The sequence below is a fragment of the Channa argus genome, chromosome 23 (genome assembly GCF_033026475.1).
Source record: "Channa argus isolate prfri chromosome 23, Channa argus male v1.0, whole genome shotgun sequence".
NCBI classification, from domain to species: Eukaryota; Metazoa; Chordata; class Actinopteri; order Anabantiformes; family Channidae; genus Channa; species Channa argus.
In genome coordinates, this window is record NC_090219.1 from 7,027,133 (window position 1) to 7,049,616 (window position 22,484).

Sequence of the window (22,484 nt, forward strand, 5' to 3'; positions counted from 1 at the left end):
GTCACGTCACATCTCTGCTGGCTGCCCAAATTCATGATGGCATGAAAGGATCCTTACTCATGGGCCGGAGTCATTATTCATTTCCATTCTTGCTCAAACTGATTTTACTTCAGGAGGAAATAAAACTGCTTTTGTGAATGTTAATATGATGCCATTAGCTTATTTTTGAGGAGCAAAACTTGTGATCCGTCTGTTCATTTCCATTTTGATAAATATTCTAAATCTGTGCGTTTAAAGATCTAGATGATTTATGATGAAAGAAAAATGAATGATAAATCAGTGTTAGCAACCTACTTTGTCAATACCTAGAAGACTTAAGTCATTACAGTCATGCAACAGTGGAGTGTGATTGAGTCTTGATCCGTGACTGTATTAAATGAATTCAACATATTCATTAATCAGCTGCTACAAGGAAAAGGCTGTACTCCAGGCTACAATGAGACCTGCTCAGCAGTACTGAAATAAGACTCATATTGCAAAAGAACATACTGTAACCTGTATTTCAAAGACTACCAAACTGAACTAATTGTAATACCATTTGCAAATGTAAATTTCTTTATATTATTGGGTTTCGCATCCTTATAAACGTCTTCTATATCTAAAGGAGCAGTTTGACATTTTTTCTTAACTTTCTTAAGCTCAGTACCGTACATTACAGCAAGTATATAGCCGGAACTAGTCGAAGCTTTGCCAAGCCTGAAAGGACGAACAATTTTGAAAAAACTAATTTCAACTTACATGACAGGAACTAACTTTAGTGAGCTCACATAGAAACGAAAGCAACATCTCACATTTACAGCTAGATTTATTTACTTCAGCACCATGAGTTTCAAGGCAACCAGCAGAGACTCTGGATCAGTCTGCACCAGGTATTTATAAATTCATTACCAAGTTGTGTCTTCATAACCACAACTTTGAAACTAGTTATTTCTCAAATTAAAGCCCTTTAACCATCTCGGCTTGTAAAGATGCGCAAGAAAACTTCCACTATAAGAAGTGTAAGGGATATATATTTTGTAACTGGGGTCTGTTTGTTGTCTGCACATAAGAAAAAATCTGAGTTAGTTGTTAACTTACATTAACTATCAGTAAAAAGTTTTTGGAAATGCAATTTGAAATAGTTTAGATTTACACAAATATTAGTATTTATATATATGTGTAAGTATGCTGTGTCCTACATTACCCTTATACCACCATCATGCTTTTTGACCTATATATAAAATGAGCAGTTAGTTTTGTCAGGCTGGTAAATTACTTACATCTGTGAAATTGAAAGGTATCATTTTATAATTTTCATTTAAAAAAAGCCAGAGCTGGGCCCAAATCTCCATTTTTTTGCTGACATGAGGGTGCTATTCATCTTACCATTAGCTTCCAGTAAGGAAGTAGATATATGAAACTAGACATTTTGTACACTGAAGCAATATTTTGGATAAATCGTAGAGGTTAGCAGCTAGAACTGAGGATGCGGCCTTGTTATTTCATGTGGGAAATTGAGGGTTTTAGAAGCCTTATTCTACAGTTTACAAAACTAAAACAAAAATGGCATCTCACAGGCCCATTGTCCCTTTTTGTAGACTACAGTATAGTTTCACATTCGCTTTAATGAAATGAACGTAATGTATTTGAATTTAAACATTTTGTGTTAAAAAAGTGTTAATCTACAGCTTTAATTGTTCATTAGTTGTCTTGGACATATGTTGCTACATTCCTCTGGAGTGGTTGTTTACTGGATCACTACATTAAAGCTTCTGGGAAGCTGCTTTAGAGTGTATAGCCAACCTGAGCAAAATATGGTTTTTCAAATTTTACCATTTTAGCATCTTAAATGCTTAAAAATATCTGCTCTTTAATATATGCCTCTAGAGTATATCAGTAATTAATGCCATGAATTGCTGTGTGCCTACATAGTTTGCTGCATGAGTGGTTGCTGTTGCACTCTTATGGCAACCAGCGTTACTGCATGTTTTACTGACATTTCTCAAATTGCTGAATGTAAATGTCTCGATGAAACACCAGATGGTTGAGTAGCTTTCAGACTAAAGACAGCATCGGGAAAATTATCATTATTAAAGTAAATGTCTGTATGGGCACAGGCACCTGGCCTACTTTTTGTCATCAGGTACACTGTCTGGTGCTAAATGAAAGAATCAAACCTGGGTGGTTTCCTGGCGACAGCCTGAGGGTGACATACACAAAGTTGCTTCAAACACTTAGACAAGTTTGAACTGAGTGGCGAATACTTGATTGTTAATAGAGACACCACTTTAAGTCACTTTTACGTGCATCAATTGAGGCAGTTAACCTGTAGCTGTTCATTGGCAGTGTAATACGAGTTTTGTGATTCAGGAATCAACAAATTCTGCCTGTCTAAATGAAGCAATCTGACATTTCAAGGAGTTTTAAAATGAAAAGTGAGTTTGTCAGTTTTATTACAGTTGCATAATGGAATAAAGGCAAATGCAAAAACATCTCTGACAACTTAGAACCCGCAAAACATTTGGCACTCATCTTAGGGTTTTCATTAATGGAAACCCGAGGGAAATCTGGTGGCTTGCTAGGTTTGTCTGACTTTCAGCAATATGCATAAATGTTTACAACTCAGAGGAGAAGAGAGATGGTGGAATGCTGGGCCTCATCTCACAATGGCCACAACTGATGACTTCATTAAAGCTGCATCCTGTTTCTGTCTGAGTGCCTAAAGTAACAAATGGGAACTCTGGGGAAATCTGACCAAAATAGCTGTTTTGTAGAGACATATTTTCATCTTTCCGAGGGGAAATCATTTTATCAAAACTACTGCTGTCATTATGAAAACATGTATTTTTCGCAAAAAAAACTCTGTTTAGTTTACATTTACATTTAGTCATCATTTGCATAGCATCATTTGCTATGCTAGCAAACTTGCTTTGTGGTGCTGGAATTGGATACTTCAGCTAATAAAAGTTGCAGGTCGTGATAAGCCTGAACAAAACCGATATTTGGCAGCATATGAACAAATAATGGGCTGAAAGACACTAAAATTTTATAAAAAGTTGAGAGTACATTGCCCAAGATTTTTTGCACCAACTGTAAAATGATTAATAAAACAATTCCAAAAAAATTCCAAAACCCTAATTGCTGTATTGTGCTGTGTGTGTCTGTCATTTGTCTGACATTTGTTACTGCGTCACCATGTAATGACCGCTGAAAGTGCTGTTAATTTACGTAGTGTAAGTTCACTGGATTAGTAAAAAAGACGTGCCCTAGTTTACATAACTCTGCTCAGCTTTGTTCAGCATTTTATGTTTTTTATGGCACTAAAATAAAAGATTTAAAGCACAAAATTGTTATTTTATCTGAATCAACAACATATTTTGAAAAATAACATAATAGCTAGTGCAGTGGACTATAATCACTGTGAGGAGATAAAAATGCCAGTCTTTACACCCTCGCTCGGTTACATGTCATCCTGTGTATGTGAAAGTACGACAGACTAAGGCCTTTAGAAATTCAGTGTATTTAGTCAGGTGGAATGACAATCCACACTGTGTTATTTCTTGCCTTTGAATTTGCATTTGAAACAGCAAACTGCAAAAAATAAACCTGAGGCAGAAGAAACAACAGTCTTCTGTCAGCTGCTACCTAGCAAAGAGCTCTCTCTGGAGTCAGAAGAGGATGAGGCCAGATGCCAAAGGAGACACGACAAGACAAAAGCAGAGGTGCAACGTTCAGAAGAACGGGGACTGACTGCTCCCATTTTGACTTGAAGAATTAGAATTTGTGCAAACAATAGGTTGCATGGTTTCAATCTTATAGCAATCACATTTTCAGCAATTAAGAAAAAATATTCCGGGTTTTGAATATGATCACAGGTTGGATTAGACTAAATTCAACTACTTTCGGCTATATGGTCTCTAATCCTTACTAAGCACATATGAAGGTTACACTGCCAGGATTTACCACTTTTCAAAGGTGAAACTCATTTCATGTCTTTCATCTTTAGAGTTATAAATTGTTGTTGCTAATAGTTGTTGACATAGACAATAACGCATTTGCAATAACTCTCACTTTAACATAAGGGCTTTACACATGAGGACAAAATTTTGAGTAACTGTAGCGCGAGCTTGGATGATACGTTTTTCTGGTTTTAACATTATGCACACACCTTTCTTTTGCCTGTAAAATTTTAACCTGTAAAAAATGTAGACCCCTCCTGATGTACATTCAACTTATGTTTCCCCAGGTGGACAAGTTATAATTAAGGCAAGCATGACGTTACTACAGTTTATAGTGCCACAGGAAAGAAGACGTTAGCTTTTTAGTTTTTACACTTTTTCATCGTTGCTTACCAAGTGTAGACTGATTAATTTGACTAAAGATTAACTGACAGTTAAACTTACTAAAGTTGAATACTTTCCATATTATCTGATGATGAATGATATTGTCATTACCAAGCTAATTTAGACATGCTAATATTTGCAGCCTAAGTTAGGTTAGATTTTGTGCCAAGCACAGAGGGGTTACAAAGAAAGTCCGCACAAGTTTTAACACAAGCTGTGCTGACCTTTGTGGGTGCAGCCAATCATTGCTAACCACTGCTTGAACTAAAAGATCAATGAAAATGAATTGTTTTGAAATTTGCAGAAAGTTTTATTGTGGTAAAAAACTAGTCTGATATCAAGATAATATTAAATCCCCATTAGAAGATTTGTCAAATGGACCTGTTGGCATGTTGTGCTGTGTCTGTCTTAGCAAACTACAAGTTAGACACAAGACTTTGAGTGAAATGCCCTCAGTATTGATTGGAGTGTTCTCTTAAAACCAGGTACATGATTGCCTAATTGACATGACGCCACAAAACCCACATATAAGTGTGCAATCATATGAAGTGGAGAACCTTTAGACACACCGACTTGTTTAGAAGCCGTAGCCCCCTTCCCTTTTTTTTTCTTCTTTTTTTTTGCATCTTTCCTTTTGAGCTCACTCGAATCAAATAAAATATTCAGGCTTCATCCCTGCAAGCTGAAGACACTCCGGATGTATTTTTTTTCCTCAATGCATGCTTTGCCTTACTCTCCCTCTCTGTCTCTCTATATCTCCATCATACACACTGACAAGCACTCAAACCACCCCTCCAATGCGACAAACATACACTGTTTGCCTCTGTGTTCTGTGTGCTACAGATAATCTTTATGAGGCAGAGACCCCATTGAGAGTATTTATAACCTAATCACATGGGTATTCAGCTTTCTTCTTCATTCTCCTCTTTCCACTGTTTCTGCCCTTGCTTGCTTCTGAATGTTAAAGCTGCTAAATCAAAATATCAATGTGAGATCCACATTAGCCACTAGCATGTGTCCATGTGTGTGCGCATATCCTGTACACAGCAGCAGGTGGTTATCCTCAAAAGAAAATTAAATTAAAAAGCCATTATTGCCTATATCAAAACTGACTTGTCACTTGGGTAGCTGCAAACACACAAATGCGCATTCATGAAAAGGTAAAAAAAAAAAAAAGCTGTGTAAATGTTTTTCGTGCATGTGCCTTTCTACAGCTCTTTCAGCCAATAATCATAGTTGTCAACTCAAGATGTGTAACTCCAGATGGCAGACTTTGAGGTGAAATCTTGTTAGTTGCATGTAATTTCCTAGGGAACTATGCTTCTGTGTTGCTGTTTATTTTGTCAGTGCTTAGGGGAGTTGAAAAAGCAGGTGAGTGTGTGTGAGTGTGAATTGCACCTTTAGTGAAATCTTGCCACAATTGACACGTCACATCCCCCAGACTTTAGTAGTGGAAATAAATATCCAATCATGAAAGCGCATAATTATTTTTACATTGCGTGATGTGTCTATGTGTTAATGTAAACTAGCTGGTGACAGTCATGTCTAACTAGCTTTTATCTGAAGAACATGTTAAATGTATCCTAAAGATTTGTTTACTTAGATTTTTATTTCAATCAGTACACCAAACTATACTGCCTGCATACCTCACTTTTCTCAAGCCACTTGTACGGATGTACAGAACAACTGCGACCTATGTCTCAAGCAGTTTACAAAATGAAGAAACAGTATGAAAAGTGTATGTTCTTTAGTAGTCTGCCCTAAATAAGATCAGTAGTATGAGTATTTACCTAAAGATTTTATTACATTATTGGGACCACAAACCTGTTAGTATCTAATTTAAGAAACTGTATAAAACTAAAATAAAAAAAGAATAATGTTTGCAAACCAAAGCATCAAGCAAAAGGAAGGGTAATAGAATACTTGGAAAAAAACAAAACAAAAAAAAAAAGTTTAAAAAGACCAATGTGTGACTCAGGAAATGGTGCACTGAGGCCAAAGGAAGAGTATTTTTAGTGTACAAAAATAAAACGTATTCAATTACAGCCATATCAACAATCATTCAGAGATTGGATCAGGAAGTACTGCACCCAGCCCAAAATGCACACACACACACACACACACACACACACACACGGCCATCAAAGTGAAAACCTTCGCTGACATAATGCATTCCCTAGCTCCTTACTGTCTGGTGTGTCTAACTTTAAGGGATTACAGTGACTTACATTCATTTCCTGGAGACTAATCATATCCACTACAAGCCTAGCAATTTATTTCACTGTACTACAGCTAAAATTAGTTTTATTATTGTGTGTTCAATTTGATAAAATGATTCAGAGTAAACTATACAATGAATGCTTCAGGAAATAGCGAGAGTACTTCAAAAGTATTTTTAAATAGGTCCAAAATAAAAAAGGTTATTTGTAACAGCTTTGTCAATGTAGCCTGTACATGCCAAGCACAAAATATTTTAAATAACCCATTACTTAAATAATGCAGGAGGAATAGAATAACTGCATCCACTGCCTCGGGTTATTTGCAGAAGCACTGCCTAGCCAGAAAACCACGTGCATGTGTGGATTTTTTTTTTTTTTTTTTTATCTTTTAGAATCTTATCTGTAGAATTTGTTTACTGAAAAAAATAAATATTTTCTGTGGAGCATTTGCAAAGGCAGAATTGTTAAAATGAAGAAAAATGTTTTGACAATTTCTATGTGATCAAGGGGAAAAAATGATGGAGGAAAGTAGGAACACAAGAGTGCTCTTATCAACAGATGACTTCCCTTCATGTGACTCAGTCATGCAAATAAGCGTTTGGGTGGAGGCCCATGTGTCACAAAGTCTGCTGTTGGCCAAGTGCGCACCTGCCTCGTAAGAAACATCCTTCTTGACTGAAGAGTTGTTTAGCTCAGATTTGTGATCATGCCCAAATTACAAATCATGGGGAAAGTGTGCGTGTGTGTTTGGGGGGGTGGGGGCTGTAAAGTGGTTTGCCTTTGCTTGGATCTGGCACATTCTGATTCAATATATTGATTGTAACATGAAGAGAAATGCAAGCTGCGTGTGTGTGTGTGTGTGTGTGTGTGTGTGTGTGTGTGTGTGTGTGTGTGTGTGTGTGTGTGTGTATATAGGTGTGTGTGTGTGTGTGTGTGTGAGTGAGAGAGAGAGAGAGACAGAGAGAGAGAGACAGAAAGAGGGGAAAGTGGGTTTTGCATTGTCCAAGCCATGCATCAAGGTTGACCACTGTCATCAGCTGCGACTAATGACCCTATTATTACATGTTAATACGGCTGTCACAGGCTGGGAAATTATGGAGCAAAAAACAGCATGCGGTTTCTAGTTGCTTTCCTCACAGAACTGGTGTCTTACAGTAGGTCTAAACTTAAAAATAAGAGACGGTCAGACACTATCTATAGGTGCAGGGCCATCCATTGTATTTTATGACAACAAAATTCATTGTTGTTGACACACTTCATCAACAGCCTGCTGTTTTCTCTTTCGTAAGCAATCGATCAATCAAAGGCTTTACTTCCTGCACTGCCAGACCACACATCAATCGTGAATTGATTTGTAAGCTTCGCATAAAATGGACACCCCTGTGAGGAATGTGCTGGAAGATTGCATGGAGAATATGATAATGTAAATATGTACTGTATCTAAGAATTGTGTGTAGGGGTAGTGTGTGGGTAATAAGCTGAAACACACCTTGTTGTGTGCAAGAGTGTGTTCTAATTTTTTGCCTTTAAATCATTGTAATTACATGACAAAGGGTGGTTTAGGGATTGCGTTGCAATTTCTGATCCAGTCCTCAGTGCAATCTCTGAAAATGTTACTTAAAACAATCAGGTTATAGTTGCTCTGAAGGACAGAGTCTAATACAAATCCTTGGGAGTGTAATTAAAATTGAATGAGACATGAATATTGAGAGGGGACGTGTACGAAAACAGAGCAACCAGCTGAAATTGGCTGTGCTGTACTTTACAGAGAGCTATGAGAAAGTGCAGTGATGAATGTAAAAGAATAAATTATAAAAAATAAAACATTAAACAGGACTCTGTACTATCCAATTTATATTCAAAACTGATTTTATGATTCCTTGAAGGAGATATTGCTTGTTTGAATGTTTAATATGTTAATACTTGTTGCATTCCTGATTATACAAGACAAGATGGGAGATGAAACAGACAACATATGGTAAAGGTCAAGGCTTTCTGCTAGGATTATAAGAGGTGTAGTCATCTTAGCTAACGCGCTTGCTACAGTGCTACTGTACTTTAGATAGAGCTCCATGAGCTATATGAAAAATAATGAATGTGTTTCTTTTGCTGACTTTAGGCATTAGAAGCAAAATTTAAATATCAAAACAAGTTTAATTAATTTGTGAAAGTGCTAGAGGTTATTTAAAAATAAGATGATTCATATGTTCAAATTAAATATTAACTTTAAGTGAGGCAATGTTTGTTTTTGATGTTTGTTGTTTGATTAAGTTTATTATCCCAGAGGGATAATAACTGATTTGCAGAAAAGGCACATACGCAATTAAAAAAGGACAAAGTAGTGAAAACAACTAACAGACAATCTAAGACATAATATGTACATAATAAACAACTTTACACAACACTGTCTAATGAAACTGTCCTGCAGTGATAATAAAGTGCAAAGATTCACTGAGAAACCAATATACTGTAGTTCTGCAACAAGTACAATAGTTTCATGCAATAGATTTACTTTTTCAAGATTGTTTGCCCCTAACCCCACAGGGCTACAACTCATTCCTCTATGTTAACTCGCAAAGAGCAATAGTTAATAGGATAAAAGGACTGATTTAAATGTGCTGCTGCCACAATGTTACGTGGTCTGGTATGACCTAAATAATATATGGTGGCTTGTGCTAATATTATAGTAAGCACAGAGACTAGTGACCTGACTGAACCTTTTACAAACAAACCGGCTCTCTTCTTTCAATCACACTCGCCTTTTCATAATTCATATGATCTATATTTCCAATCACTGCCTCATTGCTTTGACAGCGCTAACAGTGTATGCTATGCTAATGTCATTCTGGTCTGAAGGTCTTCGTAATGTCATGTGTGTTTGTTACAGAGGTTTAAAGGTCTGACAGAATCCCAATTACATTTTCACCTAAGGAGTCCTTGACAGACGTTCACATCCTTTCAAGGACTATAACAACAGGACATAACTAGCAGATTCATTTTTACATCTTGCTTTGAAGAGTGTTGACACACGTTATTCTTCGACCCACTACGATCATGCACTGATCAAATGCACATGTAACCACTAGGGCTGATTGTTCAGTCTTCCTAAATTTGTTTTTAATTATTAATTAAACCTGGACTTTGACATGCTGTCGTCTCCAACTAATGATCATTTATGGTGTTTAGCCCGATGAAAACAGAAATGTGGCTGTTTGAGTTTTGATGTCTTTTACTACTACTACTATAGTATGGTGCTCATACTTCAGACTGTCTACACTGCTCATGGATACTAACTGAACAAACCTACTTGACTCAGGCACTGGGGTTGTATAAAGTGAAATTTTGATTTTTCAGTCTGATCTGATTTTTGTGTTTATGTACAAATCTGAATGTAAACTGACATGTCTGCAGCTCAGGTGTGAACCCTGCTGAGGTCATCTCCTCCTTTGTAATGATCAATATTAAATATGACTACTGCAATGCATGCACAGATCTCTCTTAAATGTGAGTCACATATGTACAAAACCAAATCAAGCCATTTGTGCTTTGCTGGGGGCTCCGGTAAAAGAAAAAGAAAACTGAGATAGCATCTGTTCCAAAACCCTAAAAGAAAAATGTTTAAATCTGGTAATTGAGCTAAGTTTTTCCTCCCTTGTGTGTTTATGACCTAAGAACATGTAAATACATTTGTGAATGGCTACAGCTTTTTTCACTCGAGATGAACCTCAAAATCCAGCCAATTTAGATTATTTAAGCCTCTGTTCCTAAAGTAAGTAGTAGAAGAAAATCCCTGTATCTCTCTAAGATTTTAACTTACAAGTTATTTTGTCATTTCCTAGCTAGCCAAAGATTACATTATAATTTGGTTAAAAGCATTATTAAAATATAACAAAAAGTTGCTCTATATACAGGGAAAAATATATGGTGTACAGTAGATTACATAACAGAAGAATATAATAACAGGAATATGAGTTTAGCTGGGAGATTCTGATCATTTGATGATTTTACTAGAGATGACATTTCACCGTCTGACTTGTAACTAGGCTGCAGACAGTCCACTAATCTTCCAGTGTTACAGAATGGCACCCGTCATAAAAACTGCAGTGTTGTGTTTCTCCACAGACATGCAGAGCGCAAAGACAATGACAATAGCAAGGTTTACTTTATAAAAAAAAACTTTATAAAATAGATATGTAGTAGCCCAGACATAACTAGAAGATGCATTTGTACATCTAACTTTCAACCAATTACAAATACAGAAGAGAGGAATACTGCTACAAACCCTCACACAAGGCATTGGGCTCATTACTACATAGTTGTAGATGCGCTGTAGATGCACTTACGGAATCTAATAAACTGACGATTTACATAATACCAAAGTCACAGATTTATTACATTCCTTATCTTTTTAAATACCTAAAATTAAATATTATCAATGGGTGATATTTTAAATGAATGCAGATATCACTAACTGATCCTTCCTCTCCATCTGAAGGTACAGCTGGTAGAGGGAGGGTGGGGGGAGTCTGCTAAGAGAGACTCAAGTACTCCAGAACTTGCTCAGTGATTAGGTGACAAATACGGCTATATGGTTCGTGTGTGTGTGTGAAGAGATGCCTTCTTCTCCATTAGACAAAGACAGAAAATGGAGAAACTAAATCATAAACACCACAACTATCACTTCTCATCTGGTAATTTCTGAGGGTTACTCTGAGGGTTAAACAGTAGGGTGGGGGGATGTATGCACTTTACAATTATAGTATTGTTACAATATAGTGAAAGTGAGAATGATGGAAACATTAGCAAGCAAACTGAAATGGGGTGGAAGAGAGCAGCAAGGGAGAAAGGGAAATTGTGAAGGTGATCGCAGAGGAAGCAAAGTCTTATAGGGAGATAAGCGGGGGATGGACAGGGAGGCGGGTGAAGAGGAGAGAGAAGGAAGGACCAAAAGAGACAGAAAGAGAGAGATAAGGGCTGCCAGTTAACAGGACCGTCTGCTGATGTGGATGGCTTGGGGACACCACAACTAAACACAACAACTCCCTTGCTTGAGGGAATTATTCTTAGGGAGAAAAAAAAAAAAAAGAACTATCCTTCAAATGTAGTCAGGACAATAAGGCACAAAGATGTGCCAATACTACCTTTCTTTGTTCAGAACAGTTTTACATTGCCTCTCAGTGAGCAATAAAAGCCTTTTCGAGCCTGTTTTTTTCACTAAGAGATAAAAGATGTTATTCCCTCTTAGCTCTTCATCACAAAAGTTGACAGATTAATGTGCTTGAGTGATCCTGATTGTTGCCTTAATGCAGCAGGAGCACATTTGTGTAGTCCTGACACCAAAAAGGTTTCCGTTTCCATACTTGTGAATTTGCACTCACAGTAGCCAAAATAAAAAAGAACAGAAAAACGGTAAACACAAATAAACATGTTTAATAAGTTTGAGAATTGGTAGAACAAGATAAAAATGCAGTTTTGATAAGAAGCAACTTGCTAATTATTAAAAGTAAATATATTTGACTATATGGCTAGGGTTGAGAAAGTTAGCAAAAACAAACAATTTTTTTTTAAACAAAACAATGAGTGATAAATAACCAGACGGCTGAGTCACTCAGAATGAAAAGATGTGTTAATTGCTTTTTAAATTCAATTTGACTATTCTTGTGGGACATGCAAACATAGGCTGTTACTGTGTCTGGAGACTTTGTCGTTTAGTGTTAAAAGACGGACTGGTTGACTACTGAAACCAACAGAATTCATTTGTACTTATTTTAATAGGTGTTAAGGCAAAATCAGTAGTAGCAGCTTATTTACGTTAAATTGTTATTGATCAAAGTGCTTCACAATGAAACAAAGAAATCAAATTTAAAGCTGAATTAAAAATGATTTAAAATACTCCTAAAATGCTTCTCTTTAAATAAACCTTGAACTTGTTAAAACGGATTTTGACAGCAACATTTTGTTGCATTCTTGGTAGCCTACCATACTAATGCTGCAGATTCAAAACAAAGTTAGCATGGTCATGGGTTAAGGTTTCTAGCCACCTGACAAAATTATTGTACAACATCCACTCTGATATTTCACCAAAACAGATCAAAAACAGACTTTTTAGATTCTAAATAATTCCATACAACCAAAGGGAAATGCCAAGTCAGGTGATAGTTCTGTTTGGGTTCATCATTTCATTTCATAGTAATTTAATTTTTAATATAAAAATGTTGTTTGCAGCAGCTCAAACACTAAGCCCCTCTAAAATCATCTACAAGTTTTATACAATTCTTTATTTCAGCCAGTTGGTAAAGAAACACAGCTGAAGTAGCAGGAGCCAATAGAATAGTTTAGACAAGAGCATTTATTATGTGAAGGTGCAATCAGGCTTAACTTCAAAGTGGCAGTGATACCAAAATGAGGACAATTAGTGGGACAGCCTGTTATGTGTGCTTACATGTGTCTGCTGTTTGTGGGTATGTTGGATTGGAAGATAGTATGTCTCAGCAAACAGTAACACCAGGCTGTTATTGTTGTGTTCTAATAATTATTTATGACCAACTGTTGTGATCTACCTACTTTGCTAAATACTTGGAGAAAGAGATTACGAAAGCAAATGCTGATGTAACAGAAACAAAGAAAAACCACCTTACTTGGCTGTGCATTTCAGTGCAGTGTGTTCTGGTTAATTGAGGCTGACAGAAGAGAAATTGCTAATTCTGCCTGTTACGTACGCTGTAGGTCGGATGACCAAACCTGCCGCTGTAGGCTGATGTCCAATCCCTGGTGACCATTTGTGATGAACATGCCTTACAGTACACAAGAACAAATTAGGTAAATCAATACCAGCTTGTACAAGAACAGGTAGCTGCCTGTTCCAACCATTTTTAGAACTGCACTTTTGTAGGAAAACCTTCAAAAAATAAAATAAAATAAAAAAAAGGTCAACACTGAAGCAGATTCTAAGATTTTCTGAATTTGAATCCCTACCACTATGTCTATTAACACACCATCATCCTGCATTCTCCATGAACCCAGTTTGTATCTCAAGGTTTCTCTTTGAACCTTCCGCTTAAAAGCATACACAGAGTCACCGAAGACACAACACTCTTTTCACAGACTTTGTCCTACTCTCTGTAACAAGTGTACTGACCTTTAGGCGTAACATTCGCATTCCCTGTGCACATTGAGTTCTAAGTAAAAGCTCTCTACAACCATTTTTTCTTTACTAAAATCTCTAAAATTGTACTCTGGTGTCCATTGTTGTAATGTGATGAAGTAAACTTCATCAGCAGATGGATGCAAGATTGCCAATCTGAAGTTGGCATCTGCTACTAAACATAAATAGTATTTTTATCATCAATTCAGACATAAATTCTTGGATGCTTAGAGTCATCCACAACAATCTGTCTGCAACTTACTTGAACAATTTCATATATATATATATATATATATATATATATATATATATTTTATTTTTTTTTTTACAGTTATTCATTCTCTGTTTTTATGCTTTATGCTCTCATTGTGTCCCATTGGAAGGATAGCTTAATTAAATCTTGCATGACAACAGCAACAACTAATTTTCTGGGGAGCAGAGCTAAATCAGCAGCAGCAGCAGCACAGGACAGATATAAAAAGTAGGGCTTGCACATCTTTATTTTGAGCCACGTTTTAGAGGGAGCCATCCAGATTTTTACAAAAGAATTAGAAGAGTGGCAAACTGCGTGATGTTGCTCCCTCATGTAAACTGGCTTAAATAAATCATGTCTGCACTGAAAGGCCTGGCATTCTTTTCCCTTCGGTTGGCCAGACATAGAAAGGCCTCTCTTATTTCCTTTCTTGCTCGGTCTAGCTATCTCTATCCATGTATTAATTAACAGCATTTATGTTTCCATTAATCACAATTGCTGTTCAGTGAATAACAGCAGTGGCAAATTTAGGGACAATTCCAAGCTTGTCCACATTTACAAAACCATCTCTTCTCCTTTGGCAGTCTTTCCCAAGAAATATGAGAATCTTTCAATAATTTACCAGCAAACTGCCTAAGTCTGCCTAAAATATCGCAGAAAAAGTAAAGATAGCGATTGCAACAAAAAGGCAGACTAGGACAGTTTTCTTCCGACACTTAGGTCTGCTGTCTTAACTTTCTGTTAATTTCTTGAAATCTGTCAGTACTGCAAATACATACACGATTGAAACCAGAGGATAAACATTTAAGCCTTTTTCCATAAATGTACTGAGAGAGATCTTTACCACTCTGTCCATTAAACAGCTTTATAAGTTTTGCAGAATAAAACAAACATTTTAGGTAGGGTCATATTTATTTATCATTTTAAATTGGACAGCATGGCCAGCTCTACAAATCCTTTCAGTCTTAAGTCCCCAAGCTGTACCACCATATTTATATCCATTTAGTCCAATTCTCCTGCAGAACAAAGTTTTTAACTTCGACTGATTCCAAGCATTTCTAAGCCTACTGACATTTAGAATTTACTCTAAATGTTATGTAAAAAGCTAAATTTAAGTTTACAACTTCAGAGCAACTGCAAAATGTGTATTCCCCCCAACAAAGAGAAAAAAACAGTAACACTGGCAGGCACATTAGGGCAACACCAGTGCTGGAAAGAACATCATACTCTCAAACTGATAAGTTACCTTGGCTTCTGTTACATTTCAAGCCTAATTTAAGACAAGAGCCTTGACTGTATAATATACACTCCCTAAAATGTAATTCTTCATATTCAAACTCCAGCCCCAAAAAAGGGCAAGTATATACATTCCTGTCAGTGTAGTGCATCAGCAAATGTGCTGTGTTGCTGCTCAGTAATGGGAGAGGAACAGCTAGACACCTTCCAGCATTAAAGCGAGGAACTCAGAATAAGCGCATACATACACATGCTTGTATTTTTGGATTTAATAGGGTAGTGAGAGCTTTGAAAATAATTATTGGAAGCCAGGAGGGGTGAGTGAGAGTAGGAGAACAGGTGTTAATTGCTTATTTTCTAAGGGTTGAGGCAGTGTGTGATTTATGCCAAGCTTGTCTTCTTTGAGTGCAACATGCCTTAATTGCTCATTCTTGTTGGCAGGAGGAAACATGCAAATCAAAATGCCATTTGAAAACCTTTGGAATGCAATGCCATGACTGGGTGCACTCCATGTTTTCATCATATGCTGCTTTGGTGCTTGGGGAAAAGTTAATGCCAATTAATTTAGTTTCCAATCTAAGTCAGCTCAGCTGCTGAAGGACTTGTTATTTACGTACAAATTGCTCAACTAAATGAACCTGCTAGTCACTAACATCGTCTATTATCTATTGTACAGTACAGCCATCGTTTAAGTGTTTGTTTTTTTTCTGCATTGAAAATGGCTGAAATGAATGAGAGTGGTGAGCATAAAGCATTAAAGCTGTAGGCTGTAAAACCACACAATGAGCTGAAAGATTCTAAAGTGCTGAATTTGACCAGACCTACAACTCCGATAGTGCTGAGGGACTGTCATTTCAAGCGACTACTTTGACATACCACGTATTCATCTGATCCACTGTTAATGCACAAATACTAACCACTACTGTCGCTTTTACAAAAAACAATATTGTGTCTTTTAGTACCCCCGATACCTGTATAAAATAATAATGATACAGTATATATTCAGGCCATAAAAGCTTTTGCACTAACCAATCGTCAGTCTTATCTTGGGAAGAATCTCGTAGCTAACTGGCAGTGATGCATTTTACATTTGCAGACTGTTTTGTATAAATAAAACATAGAATAAAATGAACACAACAACGGCCACTGAATACAAGTAAACAGGCAAGGAAAAGTAGACATCCGTTTTAAATTTACATTCATATTACCAGTTCTATTGAGAAAGAAAAGTTGACTGTCAACTTTATTCTTCTACTTGAGGCTTACCTTCCCGTACAGAATTTATATAGTATTTCCTGTCTGTGGTACTGAGTCATACACATATGCCCCCAAACACATCTACCAAGTAAATAACAACTAAAGACGACGGACTGTTGAGCTGCTGATTATTTGCTTAGCCACTTTATGCTGGAATTGCGTCATGAAAACATCAGCTGTGGCGTTTTACTCGCCCACCAGATTCTACCAGCTGCCTCAAGCTGCTGATCTGTCACCAGGAAACAACACTGAAATGACAGATTGCGATCATCACTTACATGCAGGGCCTTCTTTCTGCAGGAAGAATTCTCAAACCCTGAAAGCAAGCCAAATGATAGACAAGTGACAAAATGTCCGAAATGAAAAAGTGAAGAGGAAAAAAAAAAAAAAAAATAGAGGAAAAAAGCATCCCAGTTGACATTTAAGAAACAATTACTTTTTATAGATGCCAGGTTTTTACAAAATGTGACCAGCTTGTAAAATAAAGCCTATTTGCCACTTCCCAGAATGTTACAAGAATATTATACCCTCTCTTTATAGCCAATGCAGAAAAGTACCTTCGGTACTAGAAAGGATCACTGTCAGGTTCCATCAGGTTGAAAATAATTGACTAGGTGCTACTAAATCCTTTAAACAATAAAAAGGGTTGTTGAAAAGACAGTTAACACCTGGTGAACGTATTTTTCATGACTGGAATTTCTAAATAAAAATAATGTTAACGCTGTGTTTCGTGAGAAAACACCAATTCGAGCTATGAGTTTGTTGGCTGACCCGGTGCCACCCCAGAGACCCCGCTCCACTTGCTCTGTTATCTTCAGCCCTCGTCCCTGAGCAGAATAGACATGTATTGTCAGGTCTTGTCAAAAATAGCACAGGGCCTGTTTCACTCTGGCCACCACAGAAACAAAGCAAGGGATGCAGTTTCTTGGCTCATTACGGAGCAGCAGTCTACATTATTGGTGTCACAAAGAAAGAGCTCATACCACCATCTTCATTGAAATTTTAGGACTTTGTGCTTTTATATTCAACACAAGTCAATGGCTAGTGACTGAAGCATGGTTTATGTGCTCTGTTCAAGCAGTTCAAGGTTGTTGTAATTACACACCATTTTGTACAGTTTAAAACAGCAATGGAGTTTTACTGCTTCTGTGTCAAAAAAATGAAACAAGAGACAGCTACAGTAGATATTTTACAGCTGGTGGAAGGCACTGACCTACAGTGGAGGTAATGTTTCTTAGCTGTCCATATATTAGAGTATTTTTCTGTGACAGTAGCTTTTACTTTGAAAAAATTGAGAACACTGGATTTCCAGCAATTAATTTTGCATCCTGCATGTGACACACACACACACACACACACAATGAAGAGAGAGGAAAAAATAGTCTCCAATCTTTCAGTCTCTTGGGTGAAAGAATTTGCAGTGTACAAGCTAAAAACAAAAAAAAGGATAATCAAGTAGTAAAGTAATCAGCTCCAAGTTTCTTATCTGTCAAATTTGAGATAGGGTGTCAATTGCAGTTCTACGGAGTCACTTATTTTGCTGCCAGATCAGTTTTCAATTAATTATATTTAGATAGCTACACATCTACATTTGTATCCAATTATCCATTTATTCATCAGTAATATGTATATGTACATACATTCTCAGTTCCTTTAAAGAACGTCTTCACTGATTTTGAACTTGCTTCTTTTGGTTTTAGTTTGGGTAGTACTTGTATTTAAATGCATTAAACTTCCCTTTGAATTCCCTACATCAAAATATTTCTCTACTTTTGATGATAAAAGCTGCAGCTTAGTTCGTTAGATTCTGCCCAGTCATACGTGGGATGCATCTTGTATCATATGTGTACCTTTAATACAACCTGCACAACTGATGCTCCAAATCAACGTAGGCTACACAAGACGTGTATGCGTTTTGCATACAGAAACATCCAAACGTAAGTATGTCTGCAGCCTAATAGCAATCCATTCAAAAGTTGTTAAGATGACAGATTGATGTGACTCCCAACAAATTTAAATAAGCCCTTTCCAAAAGAGTGTAAGGTGCCCCTAGGCAAGCTGGGAAGTCCACTAACATGTCCTACATCAGTGCAGATTACCAACAAAGGAAGGTACACAGGGAGCTTCTGTGCCATGGACTCAAATAATCCTAAATGACTCTACTACAGTCCTGCTACAGTCCAGTGCAGCATTCATATTACTGTAGCTGCTCCAACACATGACCGAGACCCCAAGACACCTGAACTATTATAACAGTTTGCAGAGCAAGAACCAGCATCTCAGTCTTGGTGGTACTGATCCACATCACATTCAGCCAACAAAGCACGTTTTCAGCTAAGAACAGATACCACCCTGATGTCAGTGAACTGGATTCTCTACAGACCTCCACATTTGTGTTCACTAAATGACTCACACACACACACACACAGTTGCCCACCTTAACTGTGCTCTGCATAGGTGCCAAGGACAACTTTTCTTGGAGCTTTAAAAGGACCAAATGGCACCCAGCAGTGACCCGGCAACCTGTACTCCCATAGGATACAATGGCCAGTTTGGTCAAAACCTTTTCCAATTTCACAAAAAGCACATAAAAGCAACTTCTGTGAATCAGAATTTAAAACAAGTTTTATGGTAAATACAGTACAAAAGTTGTCTTTGATTGTTTACAGTATACCTAAATTAAGCATTCTTTAACTTAATGCATCTTTCCCTTTACCTTACCCCATCTGCTCTATGAAGAACACAGGACAGAGCAAAAAGGCTGACATTATTTCTCATCAGGTAATTGTCAAAAAATCCACGCCATAAATATAATGAAGAAAGGTTACGGTGTGTTTGTGCAGGCAGATACCATAGTTGGTAGTAGGTGTGGGCAATAAGCTTAAAACTCTATCACAATATTTTGCAAAATGTAAAATTTATCCCATATTTGGCATCAAATCAATCCTTAGAGCAAAGCAAACAATTTGCGATCACACTAACATTCACTAATGTATTCAAATACTTAAATAATATTAAAACATGAATGAAATATTGAATTTTTACTTCAACAGTTATGTAATGTATAAGTGTTTCTCATACTGCATCAAAGTAAGTTTGCATAAAGCTGAAGCTTCCTCAACTCTCTCCTTATGGCATAGTTGGGTGCTTTTTGGATCTGCTCAGGTCAGGTTTCATTGACAATGAATAGCAGGCGCTTCTGCTGGCCAAGCTACATGTGAGCAGCATGTTATAGATCGTAACATTAGCCTAATGAATAACGGTCTTTCACAAGTAATGCACACGCACGCAGACCAAGTATTAAAAAACTGAGGATAATCAGAAAAATCAACCTTTTTTTCATAAATGTCCCTTGTAAATAAATGTTACACTAAGAAAACATATACTTGTCATACTTTACATTCAGTTTATAGATTGATTCATCTGCATCAACACAGACATGTTTACAGTACACACATAATGTAGTAGCAGTGGGTAGCCCCTGTAATACCCTGCCTTCTTTTTCTCCAAAGCAGATGTGTTGCTCATCCCTTGTGCTTTTGAATGTGCACGCACACGTGTTATCCAATGAGGTTTTATCAGTAACATAGCTGACAGTGATGATAAACGACAGATTAGAATGAGACGTGTGCACTCATGTACACATATATAGACTAAAGCAAAACACTGTGAGCACTGACACTTGAGATCGGGAGAGTTGCATCAAACATTCTGGGAGGGCAAAAATCTACTTTGATTTGTCTGCAGATTTTCCAATAAATTAGTTTCAACTAATAAGATGCATTTGGTCTCTAAGTCAAACCACCAAGAGATTGGTAAAATAAACTGTGCTTGTGTGTAGGAGGAATTTGGGTGGAATTTTAAAAAAAAGTCAAGCAGTACACAGCTGCAATCAGTGCAGTGTCTGCAGAATGTGCTTTTGTACACCCCTGTTTAAGAGTAAGTACACACACACACACACACACACACACACACACACACACACACACACATATACTTTCTCTCTCACCTGGTTACTTACATATGTTGCATACTGTAAAATCTAAATCTTGGTGTTCATGTTACAATATGAAAATAGATAATTGTCATATTTTCCATTTTAAAATTTTTAATAGATTTGAAAATTGCCTTTGTATTACAGTGAACGCTTTTTTGCAATATAGCTTTATAGAGTTTGTCTGCCCAACAGCAGAGTAAATACATTTTGTTTTAAATTTTATAACCAACAATCCAATAGTTGGATATTGGATATACGCAAGAACAAAATGTCACCAAGATAAAAACTAAAGCATTAATAACTTGCACTAAATAGGAGTTACAGAATTCACTAACCATGTTATTCAAGCTTTGGCACAGCAAACAGGCCATTAGCTAAGCTTCTTGCAAATGCAATGGCAGCCAGTGGGTCAGCCAGCACTCACCCATATCCAATCAGCAACCCTCAATAAGCTGTCATGAAATAGACCATGTCTTTGGAGCCCGAACGTTCAAAAAGTAGGCTTGTGACAGGACTATTGCTAATATCAAGCCCCCGAGTGGCAGGGGAAACCTGCCCAGATGTCGGGAAGGAGTAGTACTCCCTGCAGCTTTAGTAACTGCAGTTGACACTTGACATTTTAGTGGCAAGAAAGCGAACATTTTTTTTTTGTGTGTGGGACTTTGTCGTGAATGAAAGTAAGAACAGCGGGTTTGCAGATTGATCAAATAAAGAAAGTTGAAAACCACAAAAAAAGCACGAGTGGTACAAAATAGCCAATAAAATGGGCAAAAGGCAAGGTGAATGAACATGTCAGCTTATCACAGGAAACTAATAAACATTAATAAAAATAACTACCAAAAAGTATCAAAAGGCTATTTGTAATTTGTTTGGGAAATTAAGTCCAATTCTGCTTCCAATTTGATAGCAGTTTCTGTGAAGCTGAGAAAGTGTGAAAATCACCTCCCTGAGGCTGCTGGAAAAGCATGTTAGCAAGAATGTGTTAATAATGCTTAAACAGAAATTGAAGTTGATGTCTCATCCTACTCGTTAATCTTCTGTTTTGTCTTCTGTTATTAGGTAGAGATATATAATAAACGAAAATGAGCTAGACAGACTTTTAGACAACTTGTGTTTGCAAATTTGTCGAAACCTCTGGACACAACTTAAAAGGAGTCATGTAGAGGCAGCAGAAATCTAGCACAAATGACACTGTATTTGACAGCAGTGAAGCCTTTCGTAGAAATCTGACTCATAATCTGTATCTGAGATTAAAACTGTGCTCCGGGCCTTAATCCTTCCCGGTGTGTGCACACAGGCACACCCACACAGACAGATGAAGCCCAGCAGCACAAATCCCACCTATGCAGCTCTAAAGCATGCTTTAACTGACAGCATTGCACATATTTAAAAAGGTGGGTGTTCCATCAATGAAGAGCTTTGATGAAGAGACAGTGTGTGCAATGAAGCATCATGTGGGATCAAAACGAGTCAGAACAGGATTCCATACTGGGAAATGGCATAACTGTCTGCTACTGTACAGAGGCTGTAGTCAGTGTTGCCAGTACTTATTCAACTTACTACTTATTCATCACCATAAAAAAGAAATTTCACAGCCACATATGCATTACTATTAATTATTACCAGGTGTTATCTATTTTGACCTTTACATGACCTCTCTGAACACATTTTCTATTGGATGAGGACAACCCAGTTGCCAACAGGAAAATGTACCATTAAGTGTTTGTCTTCACAAGATTGAGTACCCAATCATCACCTGACTTAACAGATTAGATGACAGTGAAATTGAGTGCCAGGGTCAAATCAAGTTGTAAGCTCGTTGTGCTCATCTGTGCCTGGGCGACATCTGCCTGAGGTCACAGAGATGGAGCTCATGAGTTGTATCTTTAAATTAGACAACATTGTGTATTAAATCTAACTCTGTTCCCAATGTGCAGGGAACATACAGCCAGACACATCAACAGAATGAGTGGTGTAAGGCCTTGGTAAAAAGCGATTGTTAGTTCTGTTTAACACAAATAAATAACTATTGAAGTCAACCAATCCCCTGGGACCT

At 37.1% G+C, this 22,484-nt stretch overlaps 1 protein-coding gene across 1 annotated transcript in view; it reads right to left on the reverse strand.

The window, feature by feature from the left end:
• The window catches only part of cfap221 (cilia and flagella associated protein 221), a 78,932-nt gene that overhangs the window by 27,004 nt on the left and 29,444 nt on the right, over window positions 1-22,484 (reverse strand). The gene's annotated exons all lie outside the window — the stretch shown is intronic.